The following is a 27,544-nucleotide window of genomic DNA, read 5'->3' as shown; positions in this document are numbered from 1 at the left end:
CCATGGCCCTTCCACCTCCATCCAGGTCTAGGAAGGTGTGCATCCAAACAGACTAGTAATATGGGTTAACTTAAAATATAAGAGATAGTTAGTGAACAGCCTGAGCTAATAGCTGAGCACTTATATTTTATATTAAGCCTCTGTGTAGTATTTTAGAAAGTGGCTAGTGGGTATTTGGGAACAGGGGGTTGGGATAAGTAACTTCAGTTTACATAATCTTATTAACTTGATATCCAAACTATAAATTTTTAATTTTTAAAGCTTATTTTTTAGATTTAAAAAAGATACATATTATATTAGTTATGATTCTCTAGAGTAGAAGAACTTATAGACTGAATCACACACACGCGCACACACACACACACACACACACACACACACAATTTATTTGAATGACTTACAGGCTGTGGTGGTTCAGCTAATTCAACAATGCCTGGTTATAAACCAAAAGTCTAAAAATCCAGAGGTTTCTCAGTCCATGAGGCTGGATATCTCAGCTTGTATTCAGTAGATTCTGGGATTCCAGCAAAGTAGGCTCCAATGCTACTGAAGAAATGCACTTGCTAGCAAAGACGGAACAAACTGGAAAAGAGCAAAAGCCTCCTTTTTTCCATGCTTTATATAGACTTCTAGCAGAAGATGTGACCCAGATTAAAGACTTGTGTTTTCCTACCTCAAGATATGAATTAGAAGTGAACCTTTCTACTTCAAATTAAGTAAAAAATCTCTCACTGGCATGCCTTGCATTTTTTTGGTTATTTTAATTAATTCCATATGTAATTAATTTGACAATCAAGAATAGTCATCACACATGTGTGAATGTTTTGACTGCGTGTGTACCCAACGACCATTTAAGTCAGAAGAGGGCATTAAGTAGCTAGAAATTGGAATTGCAGTTGTTTGTGACCTACTATGTGAGTCCTCTGCAAAGGGTAACATGTATTATTCACTACTGAGAATTCTTTCCAGTCCCACATATCATTTTTAAATTTTAACCTTCTTACAACTATCACCAAAGGCTTAGGGCCATTTATAATGCAAAATATATTCAATTCAGTTTCAAAAGTCCCCATAGTCTTTAATAAGTTCATCATTGTTTAAAGGTACAAATCCAGACTCTCTTCTAAGGTTCAGGCAACCTCTTAACTGTGAGCCTTCTACAATAAAAGTCAAATTGCAAATTGCAGTTTATAATGGCATAGAATAAATATTCCTATTTAAAAAGAAATGTATGGGGACGTAGGAAGCAAAGATCTGACCAAAGCAAAACCAAAATTCAGCAAAGAAAATTCCTGCACTCTGTCTCAGGCTTCTGGGACTTGTGATGGAGTCTTCTGGGCTCCAAGTAGCTTAGGTCTCCCTACCCTTCCTACTCTGCTGCCTTTCGCTCTCATCGATTCTCTCCTCGGCCAGTTACATTCAGTGCTTGCATCTTTCATCAGTAAATGTCTCATTTACTGCATGTATCTCTAGCATCCAGGGATCTCCGTATACTTTATATTCACAGCTTTGTATACCAGCCTCCAAGGAAGTCTCTTTCCAGGAACTCAGACTTGGCCACATGTTATCTGAACCCAGCAGCTCTCTAGATCCATGGACCCATCAATCCTGCATCTTTTTTTTCTTCCAAATCCTATGCCCTGTGACTAGTAGAGTCAAATTCTCTAGCCTGGGATGTAGCTTAGTGCCCTTGTACTTCCTCTCTCGTAGCCTATGTTTGCCTTCCAGGCTGACCTTGGCAAAATACTTCTTTAAGTGGTTATTTTTTAGAAGGAAACTCCTTGAGTTTAGGTTATTCCTCAAAGGCATGCAGACAAACTTATTTACTTGGTGGTTATAGATTTTGTCAAGTTGCTAATTAATACTAATCTTCACTCAGTAAGAAATAATGAGCAGTATAACTTATGTAAATACAATCTTCACAGATGTAGGCAATCTTTCAGTGAACGAGATTACTCAGCATCATTTGGGTTATGTACTTTCTGTGATTCTCTGAGATCATGGCCAAGAGATGACTAAGTGGGACATACCTCAGGTGCTGGTTGGCTCCTGGTTTACACAAGTTACCCACATGTAGCTCTATTGCAAAGTTCTTAACTCTATTTCACCTTTCCTCAAACTCAATATAAGTAATATGAACTCACAATAAATGGTCATGTCACATCAACGTGGGTTTAAAATTCAGAAATCTGTTTCCATTCTGGACTTCAGTTCAAAGTGAAAACAGTATTGGGCTCCCCAATAGAAGTGTTAGTTAAAGGAATTGTACAATAATAATAATAATCACCACAAAAGCTGCATTCAGAGTAACCAAAACTGTTGTTCAGGTGATAAAATGTTTATATATACATATATATTTTTTTTTCATAACATCATTTCTCCTGAATATAATCTAATTGATCCTGATGGTAGCTTTGCCAGTAAGACATGTCATAAAAATATGCACTTACAGGAACAGACTGTAAAAGCAGCCTGCTTTGTAATATAGCAGTTTAATTGTAATGACTATCCTTATGTGTGAGGAGAACTTTGGAGATTGGAAAAAGTGCAAGGGCATGCTGTATATTTTTATTCATTCTTAATCTAAACTTTGGAAAGTTCTTGAAGAGTTGGATTCCATGGTATTTCACTGTATATTTATATATTATCAAATTAGCATAAAATAAAATTGGAGACTTAACCCATGTTATGATTTAAATATAAAACACCTGCCATTTGGGCTGAACAATTGCTTCCAAGCTGGAGTGGGATTTGGGAGGGCTGTGGAATCTCTAGAATGCAGCACCTAACTAGAGGAAATAGCCACTGAGCACACGACTATGGCGCTTATATCAGGTCCTCGGTGCTCTACTATCTTTGCTTTCTGCCCTCCATGAAATAAATAGAGTTGTCCTCCACATACTCTGAATTTCTCTTGCATGGACTCAGACCACTGGAACTGAGGAAGAGAGCTGGAAGTCTCTGAAGCCATGAGTAAGGATTACAGTTATGCATCTCTTAAATTGTTTCTGCAAGGTAATTTGGCCAAAGCTATTAAAAAGCAACTATTAAACCTAGAAGTTACACTTGTATTTAAAAGTGCTTGGGAGGAAAAGATTGTTCTATTTGATATATATTAATTGGAACAAAATTATGATATATTCCTTAGCCGATATTTATCCTAAATGCTGTAATAGTTAAAGCCACCTTCAGAAAATCCAGTAAAGGCTAGTTAAATAGCACGTGGTCTGTTAAGAAAATAGGCCCTTTTTATATAGGGTATTAATACAGAAGAGAAACATTTTTAATCCCTTATATATGTGTCTTAAAGACTAACATTTGAATCTGGGCATTGTGAGTAATAATTTGGTCATAAATACTAGACTCGTTATGTGGACTGGGCAGTTCTAATTAATGCTTCAGACCAGAAGTGTGTACTTTGATTTTTCTTTAAACTTTGAAATATTTACATAAATATTAACAATCTTAGTGGTCATGCTCAAATTCAACCCCAAAATTTACTTCTACTTCAAAGATACATTCTGCATGTCTTCAATACTTGAGTGTGTCTGTGTGTTTTTAAAATCTCATGTACTAGATTTATGTTATGCAGTATTTTCTGTGTGCCTACAAACTGTGATATGAGATCAGGTCTGAAACTTTCCACTGGAGACAGACAAGCCTTCAAAGGGGTTTGGACCTTCTATTATTTTAGTCATCAGGTTTTTAAATTGAGGATATTCAATCTGTATCCACAAATACAAAAGCAAACAGTTTCCATTTACCAACTGGACATGCACCTAAATCTGTGTTTATCGCCTTGCTTTCCTATACAGAATAGACTGAGTCTTACAAGCGGCTTCTTGTAAAACAGAGGTGGTTGTGGTAGCCCATGCCTATAATCAAGCAATCAGGAGTCGTGGGAAGGTGAATCTGTGATTCAAGGCCAGTCTGGAGCTACACAGAGAAACCCTGCTTCAAAACAAAACACAGAAACAGCTAGACCTGACTAAATAAAAAAATGTCTTAGTTGTTCTGAATTTGGAAGCACCAAGAAGATCCTTGTGGAGACTTTGAATTTAAACATATTGTCAAAAGAACTTTGTTTTGTATCTTTTTTAAACCAACATAAGATTATATAGACCACCAGGAATGAAGAACCCATTGTCAGTCACAGCAGCTGTTTTTATAGGGTGTTCTCAGAGGTTGATAGAATTGTCTATTTCTGGTCCCACACCCCAAATCTGCTGTAGCTTCATGAAACTAGAACACAAGCCACACCATGACATTGAAATGACAACCTGGCATAGGGAAGAGCACTGAGCAGAAAATTAAGAGAAATGATTCTTGCCGCCATTGCAAAACAAACTGCATATAGCCGTTCCAACTGCGCCACACAATGATGGGGTGTATGGAGACAGAAGCTCGTCAGAGGCGCATCAATGGGATCCTTCCTGCTCTGGGTCTAGAGCACACTCACAGCAACAGGTTGGGCAATTGTGCCCTGTAGTTCTTACCCTCATCTTTATATAGTTCCCCAGAATCTCTGGTCTCTTCAATATATACTGATTCTGTAGGTCACCCGGATCATCTTCCAGGTTATTCGAGATTGAAATGTCTATACTGACCGGAGTTCTTATCACGTTCTGGGTGATGGTCTGAGCAGAACTCCCATCAAATCCGTAAGACAGCTTAAATGAATGTGTTTTTATTAATAAAAGCACAAACTCATACCGCTAGGTCACACAAACAAGATGTTTATACAGTTTTCCTTTTCCTCACAAACTTTATGGTGCATGGTGAGATCTCAGCGTCTTCTTGACAGACATGGAATTGCTAAAGCTCACAATTATTTCTTACATTGTAAATAACATAAAATTTCTTTTCACATCGTCTATCCACAGGAGTTTAGCATGAGAGAGTATTTCATATTGTTGAGCAGAGACAGTAAATATTTAAAGCCTCCTCAGTGAGTGGGAAGACTCATTTCTGAGGAAGTGATGGGAAAGAGAGTCAATGGGAATTGGTGGACTCCTAGGAGGACATATTGGAAAGTTAGTTGGTCAGTGGCAATATATCCACCACCTGATTAAATGAGAACATTCTCCCATGTTGGGGATGTAGCAGGGCTCTCCATTCCCGTGTTGTCATATGCAAGGGAGCATTGAAGGAACTCTGCCTTTTCATAACATTTTTGGAAGAGACATTAAAAGGTCACATACCTCTTACTGAACATTCGTTTCAGTGCGTTAGCAATTGGGAACAAAGAGGCAGAAGCTGTGGGATCACGGTGGTCCTTCTAGGAAGGCTTATCTGCAGCGTGCAGCCCCAGCTCCGGCTCAGTTTCTCACACATGCCTTGTCCTTCCAGCAGCAGTGTTTCTTGGTCTTTTGCCCTTGATATTTGAGATTCATTTTCCTGTTAAAATGAAATACTGGGCCTTATAATAGAGCCATATATCTCCCTCTCAAAATATTTGAGCAACAAAATGGGATTAAAACTGCATTGGCAAGTGTGGGTTCTAATGATTTTTTACCTACCGAGGGCTAGTCATGTGGATGTTGTGTGCATCATTTCAGATGATGTTTGCGGAAAGAGAAACCGATTACTGGCCAAGATCTACATTATGTCATCTGCTCTACTCTATAAACACATACCATCCAGATGTAAGTTACAGGCTGTGGTTAGCTAATTAAGTTTAATGCAAATACACATACGTGCACAACTCATTTTAAGGGGATTAATTCTAAGTGCTCTATTTTCATGACATAGGCTTTTGGAACACCTCATCATGGCAGCACTGAATGGTCTCATTTCTTCTTAGGAACATTTGGAAGGCTGTATGCAAAGCTAATTTTTGAGAGGAATTGCACTAACTCTGTCACATAGTGTGAGACAACTTGTCCAAAGTGCTAATCTTTGTTATAAATAAGTGTGGCCCAGTTGTGGCTGTTGCCAAAATGTTTTTATTTCAAATCTGGCATTACAAACTGCTTTAAACTCACTTATTGTAAGAATAAAAGAAAATAGTAAACATAACCATAACATTAACCCAGCAGCAAATAATTTAGATATAAATCTATGGCTAAAAGACCTTTCCACTTTGGGAATTTTTTTTGGGGGGGGTATAGTTTATATAGTGGATTATGGAATGGAAAAGAAGGGGGAGAAGGGGAGAAGGAGGAAAAAGAGAGAGAGGCACAGAGAGAGAGAGAGGGAGAAAGAAGGGAGAAGAGAGAGAAAGTCGCGATTTTTTTAAAACCATCGTTTTGAATGGAGGAAACACTCATGTGCTTCATCTGACTCTTGTCCATGGTCACAATTTTTCAAGTCTCTCTCCTTCTGAAATCTAACCTGCTTTTCAGGGGTGCAGCATAAAGCCAAACGCAAATTTATACTTCCTAGCATCCATGTAGCCACAGGTGGTTATGATAATTCTAGCCAGTGAATGAAGGTAGAATTTTCTGGCAGAAATTCCCCAAAGGGGCTTGATTCCATTGGGGTATAACCCTTTCCACCAAAAATGCAAGATATATAGAATTCATCTTCTAACTGTGAAGGAGTAGCCATGCCTTGAAATACTGCAAAGGCTGTTGAACAGGAAGTCAGGAAGGGCCGACATTACTATTGAAATTACAGAATCACCCATATCAGTGGGGCCCAGCCCATTCTGGGAGCCTCACTTTACCAAAAAAGAATTATTTAGTGAGTCTCTGTAATCTGGACATTTTATAAAAGAAACCCCAAATGCATTTTTAAAGAACAGTATCAATTATGGCTGTTGGCTGATGTTTATTGTTTGCTAGATGTTAAACTAAATTAAAAGTTTTCCATTAACAGTTTATGAAAAATATGTGTCCAAGTGACTTACACCCAAAAGAGTTCTTTTACCACACACACTCTTGACTTGGAGCAGAGAAATAGTGTAAGGGTTTCTACTGGAATTCATTCCTAATATAGAAGTAACTGAATAAAAAAATCAAGTTTATCACATTCAACTCTTTTTCTCATTAAAAAGCCTAGAAGTTTAATTGAAAAATTGATGTTATGTGAGCATAAGTATTTAATTCAAACATACTTTGTTCAAAGTCTCCTTTGAGAAATGATTGGACATTATAAAGTAGAGGAAAAGCATTTATCCTATATGAACATAATCATTGCATGTTATACAGCTTGCTTCAAGATTAAAATATGTATGAACAAAGGCTACAAACTAAATGAATTACTAATATTTCCATTTAATTTAAAAGCTTTTATTTATATGTATTCTGTAATCCACACTCTCCATAAGGATTATATAATATATCCTTTTGCCCTTTTTGTGTGATTTCCTAACTTAGACGGGATTGCGTTTATTTTATACTTCATTGATAAAATGATTTATTATTAAAATTAGAGAAATAAACTTGAGCTTGAAACCAGGTACACGTAACTATGAGTGAGCAAGTGAGATCCATAGGAATAAAATATAATATAATAAGTATACTTCAGTCAAATTATATCTCAATAAAAACCTGAGCAATTCATGTGACTATTTTCTTTATTTTCATACTGGCATTCTGAAATACCTTATATCTTTTCTTGAGGCTCCCCATCCATCAGATACCAGGGAACCATCAGAAAGTTTGAATGTTTAATAAAAACAACAAAACCTTGCATGGGTAAAAAGATGGCATGCCTAAAAGCCAAAAGGTTATTAAACAAACTTCACTGTCATTCCATGGATGAGTTGTCTCCCTATGAATTCTTAACTAGGGAAACAACTGAGCTCACAAACACTTAGAGGTAATATTTTGTTGATTGCACACCAGAAGTACATGGCATGATTCTATTTCTTAAGATGTTGCATACTTTGATTAGAAAACATGGAGAAAGCAAGTTTGGAATGAGCTGGATTCTCCAGCTCTGCTGGCTGAAGAGAATTATCACCAATAATTCCTATTATCTTTGTATTAGATGATATCTGTCTGCTGGTGTAACAGTGACATATTGTTATTGGAGTAACCATCTACTGAAAGTCTACTCCACAAGGGGATAAACATATTTGTTATTGTAATTAAGACAAAAACTTGTGGCTATTAGGATTAGGGGTCTATTTCCCTACTGTGGGAACTATTGCTGTTATTTTGCTAAATGGATAAAATGTCAAATTGTTTTCTGAATGTTTGTTTATGTTTATGCTAGTGATGCTCTTGGTAATGACCAGTTAGGCTTCTTTTGCATTTATTGGAAGTTTCTGTGTACCTCCACCCATAAAAGTGTTGAGAATAAGTGAGAGTTTCTATGGTATAGTGGTCCGATGCTCCGCCCTAAATGGGAGAAAACAATAGGTGTATCATCACCTCTGATGTTCAGGGAGCATCAGGAAAGTAGTGGTGAAAAGAATCCAAAAGCCAGAAGAAGAGATAGAGTGATTTTGTCCTTCAAGTATGACATTGTCATTGCTATGTTGAAAACAAAACATCTATGATCACACATATGAGATCTTCACAGGATTGGGCCCATAAGACTTTCTCACAGAACAGGTGGGGCAATCAATGCTCACAGAGATAAATATCATTAACAATTGCTGGCTGGAGTGTGGGAAGGTGCCCTTCTTCACTGGTGTAGCTACTTTTGTAAGCAACCCCAGTAGAGTGGAAAGACTGACCAAGCTAGACTTGGGTGGAACTACTCTTTCACTCTGTAATTGCCTTGTCTGTCTTTCTTGCATCACTATAAACATAACTGATAGGAGAATACACACAACACAATTTTAGTTCAAAAATTTAAAGATTCACAAAGCAAAAATCTTATACCAAGCCAAGATTTAACTTGTTCTTGAAAACTGAATGTTGTCTTTTATTTAATTTCTTACACATATTCTTACACTTAAAAATATTATATATATTTGAGTTGTAAAACAACTAGCTAGGTTCAGGCATCTTGCAAATCTTAAGATTTTCCCTAATATTAGAGAGAATCTAATAATACTATTCTGTTAAATGGACATAGGATTAAATTGCTGTTAAATACTTACCTTTCTACCCTTAGATTAGTATATCTCCCAACCCTCAATGATAGAAAAGGATTATTATAGAAAATATCATAGTTTGGAAAACCATCTTCTTAAATATGTTAAACACATATTTCTGTACAGGCCCCCCCCCCCCGTTAATTTTAGTTTAGGCACAGAGAAGATGTCACACTAAAAATTGTCTGTGTGGAAACTAGCTGAGGACTCACCATCATTGCTTCATCATGTATCAGCAAAAGTGTGCCCTACTGCCTGATACTTACCACTTATAAGGAAAATGCACCTCTGGTTCTGGAAAGGTGTCCAAAAGTGCTAACAAAGTAAAGAATATATTTCCATAACATTAACAGTTTTATAGTGTTACAAAATCCCCTTAGATGTGAGCCTCCCTGGATCTCTCTTTGGAAGACCAAGATACAAAACTGTGATGTCAAACTATATTAGGATAGCATAAACATTTTTTTTAACAAAGTCAACAAGAGCTTTAAAAAGATGACTGCAGAGTTTCTGACAGTGCCTTCATTTTTTCCAGATGGCAAATGTCTTCAGGAGATAGAACTTGAGATCATTCCTGCAAATGACTTTTCCTAGTGCTTCATAAAACTTAGTTTTGTGGAAGAGATCAGTGCTAGCTAATCCACATTGTGGACATATGGAAAATTGAAACTATCTGAAGCTGGCTGGGTTTTAATGGAGGAGTTGCTTATTCTGCATAAAGAGATAAAATTTATCAAGAGTTATTCCATGAGTACAGGAACCATCCCACAAAGCTTACTTACAAAGCTCTGTATTCTTTCATAGGTTTTAAAAATGTATAGCACTAAAAGACCCAGTTTCATAAAATTATGTCATATCTTTAGGACTTAAAAGAAAATTTCTGTGAATTTTGGAGCAGTCATGTACAATAGAGAAACGAGATCAACACAGACTATGTAGGAAGTGAACCCCAACCTCCACTCTTTTATTGTTTCTCTCTGGGCCTGAGAATCCTATACAATAAAAGTACTTCCAGAGGCATTACAATCCCTGACTTCAAGCTCCATTACAGAGCTACAGTAATGAAAACTGCTTGGTATTGGCACAAAAACAGAGATGTTGACCAATGGAATCGAATCAAAGACCCAGATATTAATCCACAAACCTATGAACACCTGATTTTCGACAAAGGAGCTAAAAGTATACAATGGAAGAAAGCATCATTAACAAATGGTGCTGGCATAACTGGATGTCAACCTGTAGAAGAATGAAAATAGATACATATCTATCACCATGCACAGAACGCAAGTCCAAATGGATTAAAGACCTCAATATCAATCTGAACACACTGAACCTGATAGAAGAAAAAGTGGGAAGTACTCTACAACACATGGGCACAGGAGACCACTTCCTATGTAGAACCCTAGTAGCACAGACAATAAAATCTCAGTATTTCTGCTGAGTTCTGCCTTTATCCCAAGATGTAAATACTACCTGGCTTTTTTTCTCCAGGCAAATCTATGGATATATATATATATATATATATATATATATATATATATATATATATGTGTGTGTGTGTGTGTGTGTGTGTGTGTGTGTGTGTGTGTGTGCACGCACACATATATATGTATATATTATATGTGCATACATGTACACATATACATTCACATGTACATGTGTATGCATGTATGTGTCTGCATGTAACATACGTGTGCATTAATAGTGTATATAGTAATAGAAAGATACAAAGACTACATATGCTAATCTCCTGTTTCTCTTAATTTTTCTAAAATAAAACTTCTTGAAACCTATATAAAAATACATATATTTTAAAGTTTTACATAATACATTAAATTTACTAGCAAGATTGGGGGAAGGTAAAACAGACTATCATTAAGCTATGAGATATATATATATATTAAGCAAATGCAAATTAAAACAACTTCTGCCCAGTCAGAATGGCTCTCATCAACAAAGATGACAACAAATGATGGAGAGGATGGGAGAAAAGGAAACATTTCTTCACTTTTGTGAGGGATGCCAACTAATGCAGGCATGGGGAAAATCAATTTGGAGATTTTTTTTAAAGTATTGAAAATAAATTTATCATATGTCCCAGTTACTTCACTCCTGGTATATAAGCCCAGAAAACTCCATACCCTACTGTAGAGATATGTGCATCTTGATACTAGTGAACTATTCACTTCAGTAATGAATTGGAATAAACCTAGCTGTCCATCAAATGGGTAAATGGATAACAATAATTTGGTATATGCATAAAATGGAATACTACTCAACTATAAAAAATAAAGTTAAAATTTTGCAGAAAGGTAGATAGACTTATAATATATAATATTAAGTAAGATCACAAAATTTAAGAAAATAAGAACATATATTCTCTCTTGTATGTAGAACCTAGCCAGTAATAAATGTATATATGTAATATATGTAATGAAATGTTTATGTGGATTGAGTATAACATGGAAGAGAACAAGGCATGCTAAATATAAGAGAAGTGGGGAGACGACTAAGGATTCAGAGTACTTGCTGCTCTAGCAGAGGAGCCATGTAAATTCCCAACATGCACATATTGGTTCTCAACCATTTTAACTTCAGTTCCTGGAGATCCAATGCCCTTCTTTGACATCTGCAGGCACCAAGCACGCATTTGTTACATATGCATGCCTGAAGGCAAAATACAAACATAAAATCAAATGAATAAATCTAACTTCCAAATTTAAAAAAATATAACAGACTGAGGAAGAATTCAATTCAGATAATAGACACAGTTTATAAAAAAGGATATGAAGAAAATTCTTTTTCTAGTTCTAACTTGCTATGTCTTTTGAGGGTGGTAGATAGTGCACATATATTCAACAATGAAAATATAAACTTTAATGTGAAACTCCATTTATATGCCTATTCTAACTATATAGAAGTGCGTTGGGTTGTATGGATATGGGGGGCTGTTTAATTTCGGTGTATGATGTTTTTATTTATTTGAGTGTTTTTAAATGGTGAAGCTTATAAAATTAAAAAAATAATCATTAAGATGTGACAAAACTCACAGTCGATTCATGCTTGATAGCAAAGGCATACCATTTCAATAAAAAGGAGAAGTTATGTTTCTAGCTTCATAAATGTAGATGAAAACAATCCTAAGATGACTCCATGAGACTCTCTTATTGTTCTTTGCTTTGATGCTCCACAGTACACATGGGCACTGTTTCTTAGCTCATTTCTCAGCTTATGTTTGAAATCTATTGCTCAGAAAATGTGCTCTTCAGCTATCATGGGTCCCAGAGATATACAGGAATTGTGCAAATGTGATACCAAGGAGGAAATGCTTACATACACATTTGGGAGTGTATGAATGTTGACTGACCATCAATAAATTTCAGCTGCTTGGCTCTGACTTCTTTTGTAAATATATATGCAGAATAGGAATCAAATGAGACTAATACTATCTGCTACTGGAATTTGGCCCTGGGGAACTCTACGATTTTTAAGATTTCTTTGAGAAGTTAAAAGGAAAGCCATTTTCTACAAAATTTCAGTGTTAAAATACTTGAAAATAAAATCTGGTTAAATATGTCAAAGGTAAACCTTATTTGGAAGCTTAAATATGAAACACAGAACAGGCGTAAACAATGGAGGTAAAACAGAGGCACAAACCCTAATGAGGAAGGTCATTACAAAGGAAAATTTATATAGATAACTTTTAAACCCCATGCAAAGATGAAAAAACAACATAGAACTGGCTCTAGATTAGAATTCTTTCAGTATCCATGATGTAAACAAATAGTAATCTAGTACTGAGGGCTTTGGGATGTAGAAATGTATTTCAATATGAACATAAATGTGAGTATACATGATCTATCTATCTGTCTGTCTATCTATCTATCTATCTATCTATCTATCTATCTATCTATCTATCTATCTAGTTATGTAAAAGATCTATGTGACTAAATATCTTATGTATATATAAGATATACAAATATATATGGCTATATACATGATATATATGTGATTTGTAGCTTTATTATATACATATATAATATACATAGCATTTGTACCATCCACTGTTATAAATTTTTAAAATTCTTAATTTTCATTATTTTAACATGTATTTCATTTTAACACAATTGTAATTTATTCTCTTTTGCCTGTAGGTTGGATTGCAAACATCACTTAAAGACATTTTAAATGTGAAGCATTGTGTTACATTAGTTATATATTGTACTAGATTTGTAAGATCCTATAATGTAATTCCAATGACTATATTTTATAACTATTTTATTTTCCACATACCTCAAACAGTATTACTCTATCTTTTAAGCAATGAATCTATTTTAAGAGCAAAAACTTTACTATTAATATTGACTTGCAGTATTTAACACACACGAGCACAAGAAATATTTTGTAGTACCAGTTTAATTAATAAAATAAAACCAAGATAAAAAAATCTTAATTATTGATACTATAAAATATATGCTTTATCTTGAAGGATGTTACTAATTTTCTTATATTTTCAGAGTATATTATAATTACTTGTTTGTAGTAGTATGAGCGGCTGGGTTGCGTCCCCAGCACCCTGCTGCCCACATGGCTAGCTCTAGATTATGCCCCGAAATAATTACACGGAAACTGTATTCTTTTAAACACCGCTTGGCATTATATCTAGCCTTTTTTCGGCTAACTCTCGCACCTGGACTATCCCATTTCTTATAATCTGTGTAGTCCACGAGCTGGCTTACCAGGAATGATCTTAACCTGCATCTGCCTGGAGTGGGAAAATCATGGCGACTCCTGACTCAGCTTCTTTCTCCCAGCCTTCTGTTCTGTTTACTCCTCCCACCTATGTTTTAACCTATGAGGACCAAGCAGTTTCTTTATTGCTTAACGAATGAAATCAACAGATTGATATATGACACTCCCACATCACTTGTTCATATATTCCTTTTTAACAAAGGAGTAAGAAATACTTCCACATGTCCTGTTTTAAATATCTAAATGAAATAAAGGATTGACTTGAAAAAGCTATAAAAAGTGTTTTGATTCTTTCTTAAGATGTAGAGACAGTTAATTGCATGTAAAGATTTCAGATGCAAAAATTTGGGAGCATAAATCAGCTCAAGATTCAAAGGTAAAGAGCAAGTTAAAATCAACAGTTGTCTGCCGCAGAAACTGCTGCAGAGATTTTAAACTTTGTTGATGTAATGTTTACTGAGAGGTGACTGTGGACTTTAAGAATCTCTAAAATTTTAATTACCAAACTTTAGTATACAATTTCTTTGGTAATCTATGCCTGAATCCAGGAACAGGATCCTTTAGAAATATTTTAGGGCTCACACCTTTAATCCCAGCACTTGGGAGGCAGAAGCGGGTAGATCTCTGTGAGTTCGAGGCCAGCCTAGTCTAAAAGAGCTAGTTCCAGAACAGATTCCAAAGCTTTAGAGAAACCCTGTCAAAGAGAAAGAAAGGAAGGAAGGAAGGAAGGAAGGAAGGAAGGAAGGAAGGAAGGAAGGAAGGAAGGAAGGAAAAAAAGAAATATCTTTGGATGTTGAACAAAGAGAATAATACCATGTCCTGGGTCTACCACACACAGAGAAGCTGTTGGCTGGCCATATGTGTCTCTAGATCTACCTATCTCAGTCTCTGCCTGTGTTTTCTGAGGCACCAGAGTCTTCTATCACAAAACCAGTTCACAGGTCTCAAAGACCCACTTGATACCATGCAAGCTTTCACCTGGCCTTTATCTATATTTTTCCTTACAGAATATCCTATGGTCGAAAGGTTTTGTATCTAAGTTGTGAGCTTAAGACTTCCAAATTTGTATCTTTAATACTAACTTTTTAATTTCAGAATAATATTATCACCTGCTATTTTAGTAAGTAAATTAATATATTATTTCTATCTTTAATGTCATTTCCAAAATAAAATATTTTCCTCTTCATATTTCCATATACCCAAAACATCAGTAAACCAAGCAGTGGTCCATTTTAATTTCTAAAGCAGAAACCTGTAGGTCATTCCTTTCTTTTATTCATCACCCAAATTCAGGGTCACTATAACCTACTTCTTTAAACTTTCATGCAATGTCCAACTTTTATTTTTAGAGCCATTTGTTCATCTGCTGTTTCTGTCGCCAACTTTGTTCAAACAACTGCTGTTTCCCCATAGACTGCTGTAGTTACTTCCCTTCTCACCCACTGAGTTCTGAATCTGACCTGTATAAAGGATTCGTTAGATAACATCCACTAAAAGCACTGTATGGACTTCCTGTTGCATTTGTAATGGAAAGCAAATGCATCGGTATACGTTACTGGACAATGTAAATCATGTATGATTCCAAGGCTCCACTTCTACCACTCTCCCCCTGGTTTTTTTCCTACTCACTCTGCTGATTTTCTAAGAGTGCAGTCCTTCCAGGGGCTGGTTCATAATTTTTACATAACTGATTTCATCCTAGTCTTGGGATCTCTGCTCTGATGTCATGCCAGAGGTTTCCTTGAATGTGCTGTTTAAGGAGTTTATATGAGTGAGTGACTTTGACTATCTTTCTTATTTCCCTATTTCCTTTAAAAATTTACCCCAATCTAAAAGTATATAAGAATTTGCATTTGATTTTTGATGATATATCTATCCTTTCTAGAGTGTACATCCTCTGGGTATATGTTCATTTCTACAATTAACTTCCCTACCTTGCAGAGAACTTCCCAGAATATGAGAAACATAGAATAGTGCATTAGTTATTCATCACTTTAACCAAAATACCTGGGGAAAAACTTTAAGGAAAGAATGATGGGGGATTTTTTTGGCTCATGGTTTCAGAGATTTCAGTCTATTTTCCTTTGTTCCATGGTTTCTGGGCCCAGCATGAAGCTCATTATCATCACAACCTTGTCCTGGAAGCATATGGATGAGTAGCATGTTCACCCTGTAAACAAGAGGAAGATGACAGAGAGAATAGGGCTAAAGACCAGGTATAACCTTTAATGACACACCCCAATTGACCTAATCCCTCCTACACACAGCCTCTTGAATTTCCACCATATCTCATAGTATCACCACCAGCTGGAGAATAAGGATCCAACATGAGCCACAGGCTCATTTGAGCAATAATGTGGAAGTATTTACTCAGTTGGTATAGTTGTAATTTAGTCAGCTATCAACAAGAAGCGTCTGTTTTGTAGTGTATCTCAGAAAGTTAAGTAACATTGTGTAGATGTTTTTATAGGATCTGTAACATGTCAAATACTTCAGGGGTATGATAGCCTCAACAACAACCATCCTTTATCAACAACAGATAAATTTAATGTCCACAGATCTTGGAGTTCTTCTATAATCGTGTAATGGCTTGGCAAGCTAGAATATGAATGACTTTGTATTTTAAGCCACTGAAAATCAAAACAAAAGAAATTATCTCATAACACAATTATATGAAATTCAAACTCCAGTATGCACAAATTTCGTGAAATCTAGACACACCCATATAGGCATTTTGTTTACAAACTGTCTATATGGCTATCTTCATGTTTACAACAACAATATTGGATAGTTATGACAAAAAGCCTCTGATAAAGACTATGTCATCATATAAGAATGGATTATATCAACTAATGCCTATTTCCACATGGAGTACATTGTCTTAACCTCCCTTTGTTGATACCGAAGCTGATAGCAAATAAAATACGATTTTAACTATGAATGCAGTGCTCAATATATCCCTCCATGTCATTTAATTTAATTTTCACCATAATTCTGTGAGATAACATTATCAAAAGGTCTCATAGCTTATAACAGACAGAGCCAGCACCCAGAAGAACTTAATCAATTAGAAGCTTGTATTATAGTCCCCTTTATCACAATTAGATTATTAGGTATGTGCTTATTTAATTTACTTTTCCTATTAATCATATAGATAGATGTTTCTCATCAGCTCAGAAACAAACTCTTGATGCACTGGCAATTTATCTCAAAATGCTTAAAAATAAAAACAATGGAGAAGCCTGCAATACCAGAAATGTACTAAGCGTATAAAGAGAGGTCTAAAAGCATCCTTGGGAGAAGAATCAATGGCTGATACTCACCTTCAGTAAAGAAGCCTTTTCATCAAAGGTATTTTCTGGTGTGACAAATAAAACCCACCACAAATAGATTCCATTGGGTAGCGTGGTATTCAGAAATTTGTATGAACAAGGAGTCAAAAATAATTTTTAAAATTCAATATATTTCTTGAAGTGAAGTAATGGAAATATGTAACTTGTGCCTTTTCTCAAACCCAGTTGAATCCATTTGCAGGGAGTTTCCAAATCTTGTCCCCAAATGTTCCAGGGAACATTTATCTTTACATCTTGGATACTTACAAGGCTCTTTGCAAAGACATATATCATATCATATGATCATGTGGAGTTTGCACAGTACCCGTTCCTCTGTTGATTCCCATGGGGATTAAGTCAACTTTTCTTCATGTCCAATTATCATGAATGACAGAACATTTTTTTCCTCGTCTGTCTGTAAATGAATTATTTCTTCAAGTTTAATCACAACAAAAGTTATCTCACAAAGGTTTGGTTTTCATAAAGAAATTGACAAAGCCAGAAATGAATTGAGGAATGCTATAAATGCAGGCTGAAAAAGAACTTCAAATGTTGTCAGGTGGATGTGTTGATTTTTTTCTTAATTATGGTTTTACATCCCAACCAACGTTTCTCCTTCCTCCACTCTTCCTCATTCCTCCCCTCTCTTTTCCTCTCCTCCAAGAATGTGTTAACTTATAAAAAATAATGGGCTTACTTGTGATATTGTCTAACATGTATGTAACATGCTTGGATTCTATTCACCCCATAATGCCTCCCATAATTCTCCTTTCCCTTAAATCTTTTCCATATCATTAATACATCCCATTCTAGTCTCACATGTATTTTTTCCTGCTAGATTCCATATTAGTCAGGGATGCCTAGAGGGGCAGAATTGATAGAATGAATATTTATCAAAATTGCATTTATTAGATTGGCTTACATAATATAGTCTAAGTAATCCACCAAGGCCTTATACTGTAGGGGCTGAGACCACAGTGGCAGCTCAGTCCACGTGGTTAGGTGCCAAAGTAGTGCCAGTCTTTTATTAAAAGCCTAGAATATGTCTGAAGTTTTTAGTTGAGTTGAAGCCCAAAGAAGGCAGATTCTGTTATCAGGGAGGGAATGCCACAGGACCATACAGTTGGTGCAGTTAGATGCAAGCGCAAAGGCAAAAAGACTTTGCTCTGGGTTTCTGCTGGGAGATGCTGCTTACATTTGAAATGCCCCCCCCTCCCCAGTTCAAATAACATGACAAAATATCTCATGTCTCAACAATGTACCTTTTAATTTATTATAGAACTTATCAAGTAGACAGAAAAGGAGAACAATTATACCACAAATATAAGAGAAGAAATAATGGTTGTCTTTCTAGGGCTGGCTTACGCTTAACATGATGATCTCCAGTTCTGTACATTTTCTCATAAAGGGAATGATTTAATTATTTTTCTTGACTTCTTCAATATATATAACATTTTACCCATTCATCTGTTGACTCAAAGACTTGTCTATTGTGTATTTTGTTATAATAAACACGGGAATGCTCATGTTATTGACTCCTCTCTTTTATTCCTTTGGTTATATATCCAAGATGATCTAGCTTCATCATACTGTTATATTTTTAGGCATAGTTATTTTAGGCTTGGGGAACAGTCTTTACTGATTTCCCCAGTAGCTGCTCTAATTTATATTCCTATTACTGACACATGTGTTCATTCTCTTGCTTACAGGCATTTCTCAGTTTTGTTTGCTTGTGTTTTCTTGATGATACTAATTACACAGGGCTGATAAGGAATATGAATGGAGGTTTGTATTTCTCTAATGGTGTTGTTTCTTTTCCATCCAGTTGTAGGCCATCTAAACTTCTTTTGAAAAAGTAGGCTCACTACATTGCCCTGCCACATGTTAGGGTAACAACGTCAGTGGGTCCTCCTGGCTTATCCATCCATGCTCAGAAAGAAGTGTGAAGATTAAGAAAGAGATAGAAAAGAAACAACTAATATTATTGGGAGGCCATTTAGTAAATACTGAGATTCACCTGCATTTACTCTTTATAGGGTTTATATACCCCAATCCAAAGAGGAGGGGAGAGGCAAAAGACTTCTCCGACTTATCACGATACATGGAACAAAGAAAGTATTCCCTTCTTAGTACCCAAAACACCAAGTAACCACACCATAGGTCAAAACATCTTGTTAATAGCCAAACCTTAGGTCAAATCTCTTGTCAGATAACCCTGAAGCAGCAAGAATTGGTCTGGGCTCTCTGACCTTTAATCAGGGTGGAATGAACATCAAGTGGGTTATTATTATTTGGTGATTTGTTTCATGAGTTATTGGTGTAGGTTTGATATTTATCTTTTCCAGAATGAATAGCTGGCATGAACTTATTAACTCTTACTATTACTTCCCAAACTATTGGGGTCCGATTTAGAAAATTGTTGTTTATTCCTAAGATTCCTTACTAGTGATTTCAAAGTTTTGAGATTTACATTAAAGTTTTTGATTCATTTTACACTGATTTTTATACAAGGCCAAACATAAAAATTGGGCTTTAGCCTAGTATCACCAGATATCCAGGTTTATAGCATCATTTGGAGGCTAACCTTCCTACAAAGTATGTTGCTGAAAAACCAGATGGCTCTGTCTGCATAGGTTTTTTCTGAGTTGCCTGTTGCAGATCACTGTCTATTTCTCTAGGAGTCAGCATCATGCTGCTGTTGTTGCCATGGCTCTACAGAATGATTTGTGATTAGGCATTGTGTTGCCTTCAGCATCACTGTTTGCCTAGGCTTTATTCTTCAACATCTCTCTTGCTTTCCTTCAGTTTCAGGAATTTGTCCTACCTCTTTGAAGAATGTTGTTGAAATTTTGATGATGACTTCATTACGTCTGTAGATTGCTTTCAAGAACATGATCATTTTCTCAATAGTAGTCATGACTGCCTGACTTTGGTGCTGTCAATCAGACTCGCCCTGGTCCTCCACAAGGGCAGAACGTTTTCATGACCTGAGAACCAACTCTCTAGTCCTGGGACAATTAATTTATTTTATTTTTCACTGCTCAGTTTGTGATACTTTGCTACAGCAGTCATGAGAAAATAATGCAAAGTATATATATATATATATATATATATATATATATATATATATATGAGAAAAATAGGGAAACAAAGTCTACAGTGCAGCACACACGTGTGTATGCATTGTGTGTGCATGTGTGTGTTTGAGTCTTCTTGTCTGTCTGTATGAAATAACCTAGACTGTGGAGGATGCCCACTCTGCTTTACATGCCTTAAATTTTTCAGTGCCACAGTGGTCCATGGAGTTAATACTGCACATACTATAAAGAAAAACCTTAAGAACTAATTCTGTAGACACAGTAGAGGAATATAATTTCTTATTGATTAGTTGAACTCTAACGATGTCATGCTTGTATATAGTTTGTTTTGATTAGCTCCCTCATACTCTTGTCTCCCTTCCATCCCTGTCTCTCCTCTTTCAGTACCAGTCATTTTCTCAGGTTTGTGACTTTCATGTTTTGTTTTGTGGCTCACTTAGAATGTGATGATGTGTGCATAGAGATATATTTTACTTTTCTGTGCAATACATACATAAAACTCAGTCTGGCCCATCCCACAAAGAAAATAAAAAATTACTGCTAAATATTAGCAAATACACATGGATGTACCCAAAACCAGGGAGAATGAGTCCCAGTCGTTCTGGCAGGACTTCACTTCTGCCCCGGATTTTTCTGCTGCCTTCGCTGGCTTCCTAGAGGCCTGTGGTAACATGCCACTTATACCAAAGAAGATTCCACCTGAGAACGCTGCTCAGAGTGGTGAGGGATCAGAATTTACTAGTCCTCTCCTACTACATTCTGTTCCTCAGATTAAAGATGAAAATAATAAAAGAGCACAGAAGATCACTGCGTGTGAATACATGGTTGACGTTTCCAGGGCAGGTGGGACTCATCAGGAAGCCCTAAAATACCCCACAAATCTTTGAGAGAAAAAGATTGATTTGAAACATTTAGAGTTTAATAGATAGCAGGAACAAATCCTAGGCTTAAGAAAATATAAATTTCCAACTTGCTGTGATAGATTAAGATCTCCAAGCTGTCAGTGACAATTAAGGAGAGAAGAGAAACTGGTTGTACGTCAAAGCGAGAAGGTTACACGGGGTTCACAGGCTTGCGGAGTTTGCACTGAGAGATCAGATGGCAAAGACCCTGATGGTTCTACATGATGAGGAGAAGATAACAGCCTGATTTGTCTTTTGTGGTAGAAATGGACTGATGCACACGCTGTCTTCTGCAGGAAGGCCCTATGGGGACCTACGAGGGTAAATAGTGGCTGCTGGAACTGGCGGAAATGGCCTTCTGTCCCCCAAAACTCTGAAGAGTTCACTCCAGACAGATCTTCAATACACGCTCTCACTACATTTCCCTTCCTTGCCTTCATTCATCTTCGCAAAGTTGAAACGCTCTATTGATTCATCCATTTTGAAATGATTCACTTCATAAAAATGTCACTCTGTTTCTTCTCCTATAATGATGATAAGTATAGGTATTTAACAAACCAGAAATTTGGTTCATCTTATTTTGTCCTTATCATAAATGAAACAAAAATATTTTTCTTTGAACTTTTACTAATAGACTACACCGTGTACTCTGAGAACACTATACATTTGTTATGCCATTAGTACTATGTGATTTTGAGCATCCTGTTTATTATTCGTTTTTGAATGGCTGAGCACCGACCCTAGGACTTCACATGCTAGGTGAGCTCTCTGCCATTGAACCACTTCCTATAGGCTATCGATTTTAAAAGTTTGAACTCTGGAATCTAACAGTGTAATCATATTTGTCCTGCCATGGTATGCCACCTTTAATAGGAGCGTATTGTACTTCATTTTCCCATCTATGAGAATACTAAGTATTTATTCAATGGGAATTGTAGCTAAGAGAGAGATTACATACAAAACTCATGAACGAATGCCATAAGAGACAGATACATGGAATCATTCCGCCATCATTGCTAAATTTCAAAATAAAAGAAGTCCACATTTTTCCTTATGGCAGATTGCTTACAGTTTGCGTTTACTTGGTAAAAAGGGATTTTTTTTCTCACTGATTTCCTGTCCATTGCTACAAGAACTTAACACAGTAGTTGAAGAGTCACAAAGAATCAAGTCCCCCAATACAGGAGCCTGAAAGGAGAGCCAGGGAAACCTAGTCACTTGGGTTCCTTTACAGAGCAATTCACTCTATCCTTCCCCAGTCTTTAACTGGAAGCAGGACGGCGGAAGCCATTCAGCTCTTCTTATTTCCACAAATAAGCCGCTCTTTTGTATTTGGCTAGAGGTATAAAGCAGAGACCTGGCAAACAATATCCGCATATCAGGTAGCAAGGTGTACTTGGGTCACAAAGGAAGAACAGTTAGTCTTTGTCAGAAAGGCACGGGTTGCCACCACAGCCTAAGCTGTCTGAAAAGACTCGTGGATCCGAGGGATTAGTTCATTCAATGTTTAGGTCTGTGCTTGCCAGAAAAGCACATGGTAATGGATAGCATTTTTTAAAATGTGAAATGCTTGCTGGTAGGTTTCTTTATGCATTGATGGGTTGTAGCCCACCCACATAAATGCATCTCTTGATGCCAGCTAGGTGCCCCCTAGGTCAAGCTCGGCCTGACTTTGATATAAACCCAATTACCTTTAAATGGAACCTAAGGTTTATTCTTACACAAAAGAGATGGATGTAAACAATAGATGGGGTAGGAGGGAGGACATCCCAAAGCTGCTCTTAACACCAGTGGCCTGTGGCCATCTTCCTTGGTAGTGCCTGCCCAAGCATCTAATCACCTAGATTTATCCCTTTCTGTAAATGTCCTCAGAACCAGCAGCCAGATCTTGCCATAAATGTAGCTGGATTGAGGTAGTCTTTTAGGGAGTCTTGATTTCCATTTTGCTTTTTTTTTTTAACTCAATGGACTGCTTATTCTATTTTCCTTCTTGGAATTATCCAAATATGATGAACTGTAAGTCCTCATTGAGGTTTTGACCAAGGTGTACGTTTAAAATGTTCAGTTCCGCTGCCTACAAAGTTATGATCAATCCATTTCCAAGCCTATCAAAAATGCACATACATTAATAATCATGTTTAGCCTAGAACTGTATGGAAAAGACTGTGCAGAATGTGGTATATTTTTATCTTCGTCTCTCTTTGAGGGACTGTTGGAAGAAGATGGCTTGTTGGTTCCTGGCCACTTAGCCCGGAAATAATCACAGAAACTATATTAATGAAATCACTGCTTGGCCCATTAGCTCTAGCTTTTTATTGGCTAACTCTTACATATTAATTTAACCCATTTCTATTAATCTGTGTATCGCCATGTGGCTGTGGCTTACCAGCTACAGTTCTGCCATCTATCTCTAGCAGAGCTACATGACATCTCTCTGACTTTGCCCTTCTTTCTCTCAGCATTCAGTTTAGTTTTCTCCACTGATGTAAGTTCTGCCCTTTAATAGGTTCAGAGCAGTTTCTTTATTCATTGATGGTAATCACAGCATACAAAGGAAAATCCCACATCAAGGTACTTTAAATGTGCTTTGGAAATACACATTTGGGCAAAATAACAGCCTAGATACTGTCTTCAACTGGTCCTTACTCTCAAGCTAAGATATCTTTTGGAGGGTTCTGCTACATGAAATAAGGTTTTCACTCATTTAGGATTTCCAGGAAGGTTCATGCCTCATGAGAAAGCTCTCTTGGCCTTCCTGCTCAGTCAATCATGAATGCTTTCATTAGTGAGCAAGATTATCAACCATAAGTATACTTGATTCCAATAAATTTCTCTGATGGTCATTCTTATTTTTATTAAAATGCTACTTTTCAGGCTGTAAGACATTCCTCTGACTAACTATTAGACCAATGGCTTCTCTTCTCACTCACTTACTTTCTAGAAGGCAGCAGTCATGCTGATCTATTGCTCTGCATTCTGCTTAGGTGGTCTGCATAGCACCAGCAATATAAAAGAGCTAGTTTCGAGGTGCTGTCACTGACACAAAAGCTCACAACATTAAAAAATATTGCTAGAAAATGAAGATGACAGAGAAATACAATATGGCTTACTGACAGGCAACTTTACTTCTATTCCTTTATTTTGATGCCCAAGACAGCAGTTTAATTATTCAAATATGTAATTTAAAAATTGCAAGTCAAGCATGGTCATGCGCATGTTTAATCCCTGCACCTTGGGAGAAAATTGGGAATTTGAAGACAGCCTTGAGTACATATGAGACTCATCTTTAAAAAAAACAAAACAAACAAACAGGAGGAAGAAGGGCAAAAGAGGAGGAGGAGGAAGAAGAAAAGGAGCAGGAGAAAATACAAGGGTACGTTTTACACAGCAGAGCAATTTAAAGGCAGATATTTTGGGACACATGTCCTAGAAGAGACTTTTTGCTTTGTGGGTGCCGGATAGAATGCAAAGAAGGAGAATGCGTTGTTTCTGGAGTTTAAATTCATAGTGCTCAAGTATCATTACAGGCTAAACTCACCTGGCAGTTTTATAAAACACCTTAGCATCGCCCCGGAATTGCTCCTATGGAGGTGAACCTCTACACCTGGTGGGTTCTAAGAAGTTTAGATGTACTGCAGCAACGGGCTCTGGGCTAAGGGAACCATGGCCAGAGTTTCCTACCTCTATTGCATTACGCTCTAAGAGGCAATTTCCGAAGTGTACCCAACTCAATTCTACAGCTGAGAGAGGGCAAAACCAGAGTCAGCGCCCATTAGAGCTTAAAGCTGCCTCGCAGGGAGGCAGAGCAGGAGTGTTACACCTTCTGAAAACAAAAATTAGGGTTTTAAGATGACAGACACTTGAACATTTAAATGATTAACTACTTGTGACTAGAGAAATTTAAAAAGCCAGAATTCTGTCTGAAACTTTGCCTAGATGAGAATTACTGAGGTTTGAGCCAGAAACTTGTCATTTATACTTTGGTTGTTTTTCCATGGAACCACAGGGAAAGAATTCAATATCCAATGGTACCTTTCTGAATAATGCAGGGGTCTGCTGAATCTGAAAAAAGAATGCTGTCCTTTTACAAAGCAAACAACACTTCATCATGTTAGGACATGATGCCAGATTACACAAAATCTGTGTATTTATCAGCAATAGTTGGAGGAAATTCCCAGTGATAGTAAAGACAGACAAAGCCAAAGGTACTGGGGAATATAACAATGCAAAGAAGCCGTGAGAAGAGGTTATTTTTTACAGGTTGAAAAATAGTAACCACTAACCCACTAGATAAGTAGCTCTGAGGGTCAGCCATGATGAAGTATTCCTACTCTGCAGCCTCTTTCTGATTTAGAAGGTACTGATTGAGAGTGAGGCTGGAGGTGAGAGGGACAGGACAGTATTTCAACAGACATGTGGACATTGGTACTGCCATCTTGGTTTAAATTATTATAAGATTTTTAAATACAATGTTTATTCCATCTTTCATTAAAAACATTTGCATTTGATTCGAAGAACAGAGATCTATCTATCCATAGATAGATATATTAGATAGATAAATAGGTAGAAAGATAGATAGATAGATAGATAGATAGATAGATAGATAGATAGATAGATAGATAATGTCTCAGCGTTTTCAATTTAAGGAGTTTAGTTTGACCTCCATTTCTTCCTCAATGAAGCACTCACTGGCCTTCGTACCTTCTAAGTTAGGGAAAGCAACTTTTGTAAAATGGAATAGACTCAATGGCCATGCTGTAGACAATTACAAATGTCATGCAAATTTTTTAAAGATTGATTGATAACTATTGACTAGAATTTAGAAAATCCCAGGAAATTAGACTATCGTATCAATCAAAAATGTTCAGTTTCCTTGAGAGTGGAGGAAGATGAGAAAGGCCAGAAATAGGTTCTGGAAAATAGACAAGAATGGTTTTCCTGCCTAAAAAAAAAAAGCAGCAAGCTTCTCTCGGTCTTCTGTAATGACAAAATGAATTATGATTGCAAGGGGTCAATGAATAGCAGCAGCTGAGACGCCAGAAGAATGTAGGCTGGAGCTGGGACATGGAAACTGAACAGCAGCAGTTTGGTTAAACAGCACCAACATCTCTCCCAGAACTCTACAGAGAAATCTGTACCTCAAGAACCTTTTTGTTTTACGGAATTCAAACGATTTCCTTTTCATTCCCAGGAAGTCCACTTCCTTATTGTAGTATTAACATTATTTATGTTCATTTCCCCCTCCCGAAGCCTAAGGGGATTTAGTAACTATAAAATAGCCAAAGTTAATAATCTGAAATGCCAGCCATTAAGACAGGACAACTCTACCATTCCTAGTGTTCATGGAGAATGAACTTTTTATACCTGGGAGCGAAAGCAGCTACGGAAAATGGAAGGGTCCCATCTGTTCTTCATGATTCTGGTTCTGGAAATGTCCACATCCCTTTTCTACAGCTTCCATGAGCACTGAGGATCTGTATCCTAAAGGATGTATAGGCACAGCAATGATTCTCTTGGTGTCTCTTTCCATGGGAAAGCTGCTGGAGATAGTGACGATGGTGGCGCTGCAGGAAAACAGGGCCGGTGAGTAGTGGAAGTAGGAAAAGGAGCTTTCACACAGGAAGTGGTGCCACCAGGGCAAAGAGACCTCTGAGAAACACTGGATTCAGTTACAAAGACAGTGAGGTCACGTGGGTATTGGCAACCAAGGGGCTCACTGTGCGGAAGGTCGGGGGTAACTCTACAAAACTCGAATTAACAAAGTTTTTGCTGAAGGCAAGAGAGTGTCAAACATCATGGGAAGGTTGTACAATCTGACCGGATATTGAGGAGTATCAGATATGGAGCCTAGGGAATTCTCTCCGGATAACTTAGGGGAGTGGGTTCTGGATAAATGTAGGAGAAAGGGGCACAATGAGAAAAATGCTAAGGTCCATGGTTCAGAACTATGTGAAATGAGGTTACAGGGAAGCCAAAATTTGGTCAAGAAAAAGGTCCCAATGCGGGGTAGGAGACAGAAAGGACCAGGGTACTGCATCTCTCTTCAAGTGGGGTCGATGACTCATCAATTCTGTGACTCCAACTCCCTCACTGTTACTTTGTCCATTTGTGAAAGCAAGACAAATATCAATCAAATTTTCAATGATTTGGATGGATGCTCACACCAACCAAAGCACTCCCTTGTGTCCTGACTCTCCACCCATGTCTGGCTTCTTCCCATGAAGCTTCTGCAGTTACTGAGGACTTCTCATTTCACGCATTGACTGAGCCCATAGAGCTAAAAGGCACCAAATTTCACTAGCATGCTGTATAGGAATGGGGAGTTTTGTGAAAAGCCACGGGCATTTTGACCTTGTTGTCTCAGTGGTCCTTGTGAATTCTGTCCAAAGAATTCAGCTGGGACACCACAAACCACAGTGTAGAAGATATACAGAATTTATCCCAGAGAAAAGTGGAGTCCCCACAAGG

Source organism: Microtus pennsylvanicus, chromosome 5, assembly GCF_037038515.1.
Source record: "Microtus pennsylvanicus isolate mMicPen1 chromosome 5, mMicPen1.hap1, whole genome shotgun sequence".
Taxonomy (NCBI): Eukaryota; Metazoa; Chordata; class Mammalia; order Rodentia; family Cricetidae; genus Microtus; species Microtus pennsylvanicus.
This window is presented reverse-complemented; position numbering follows the sequence as displayed.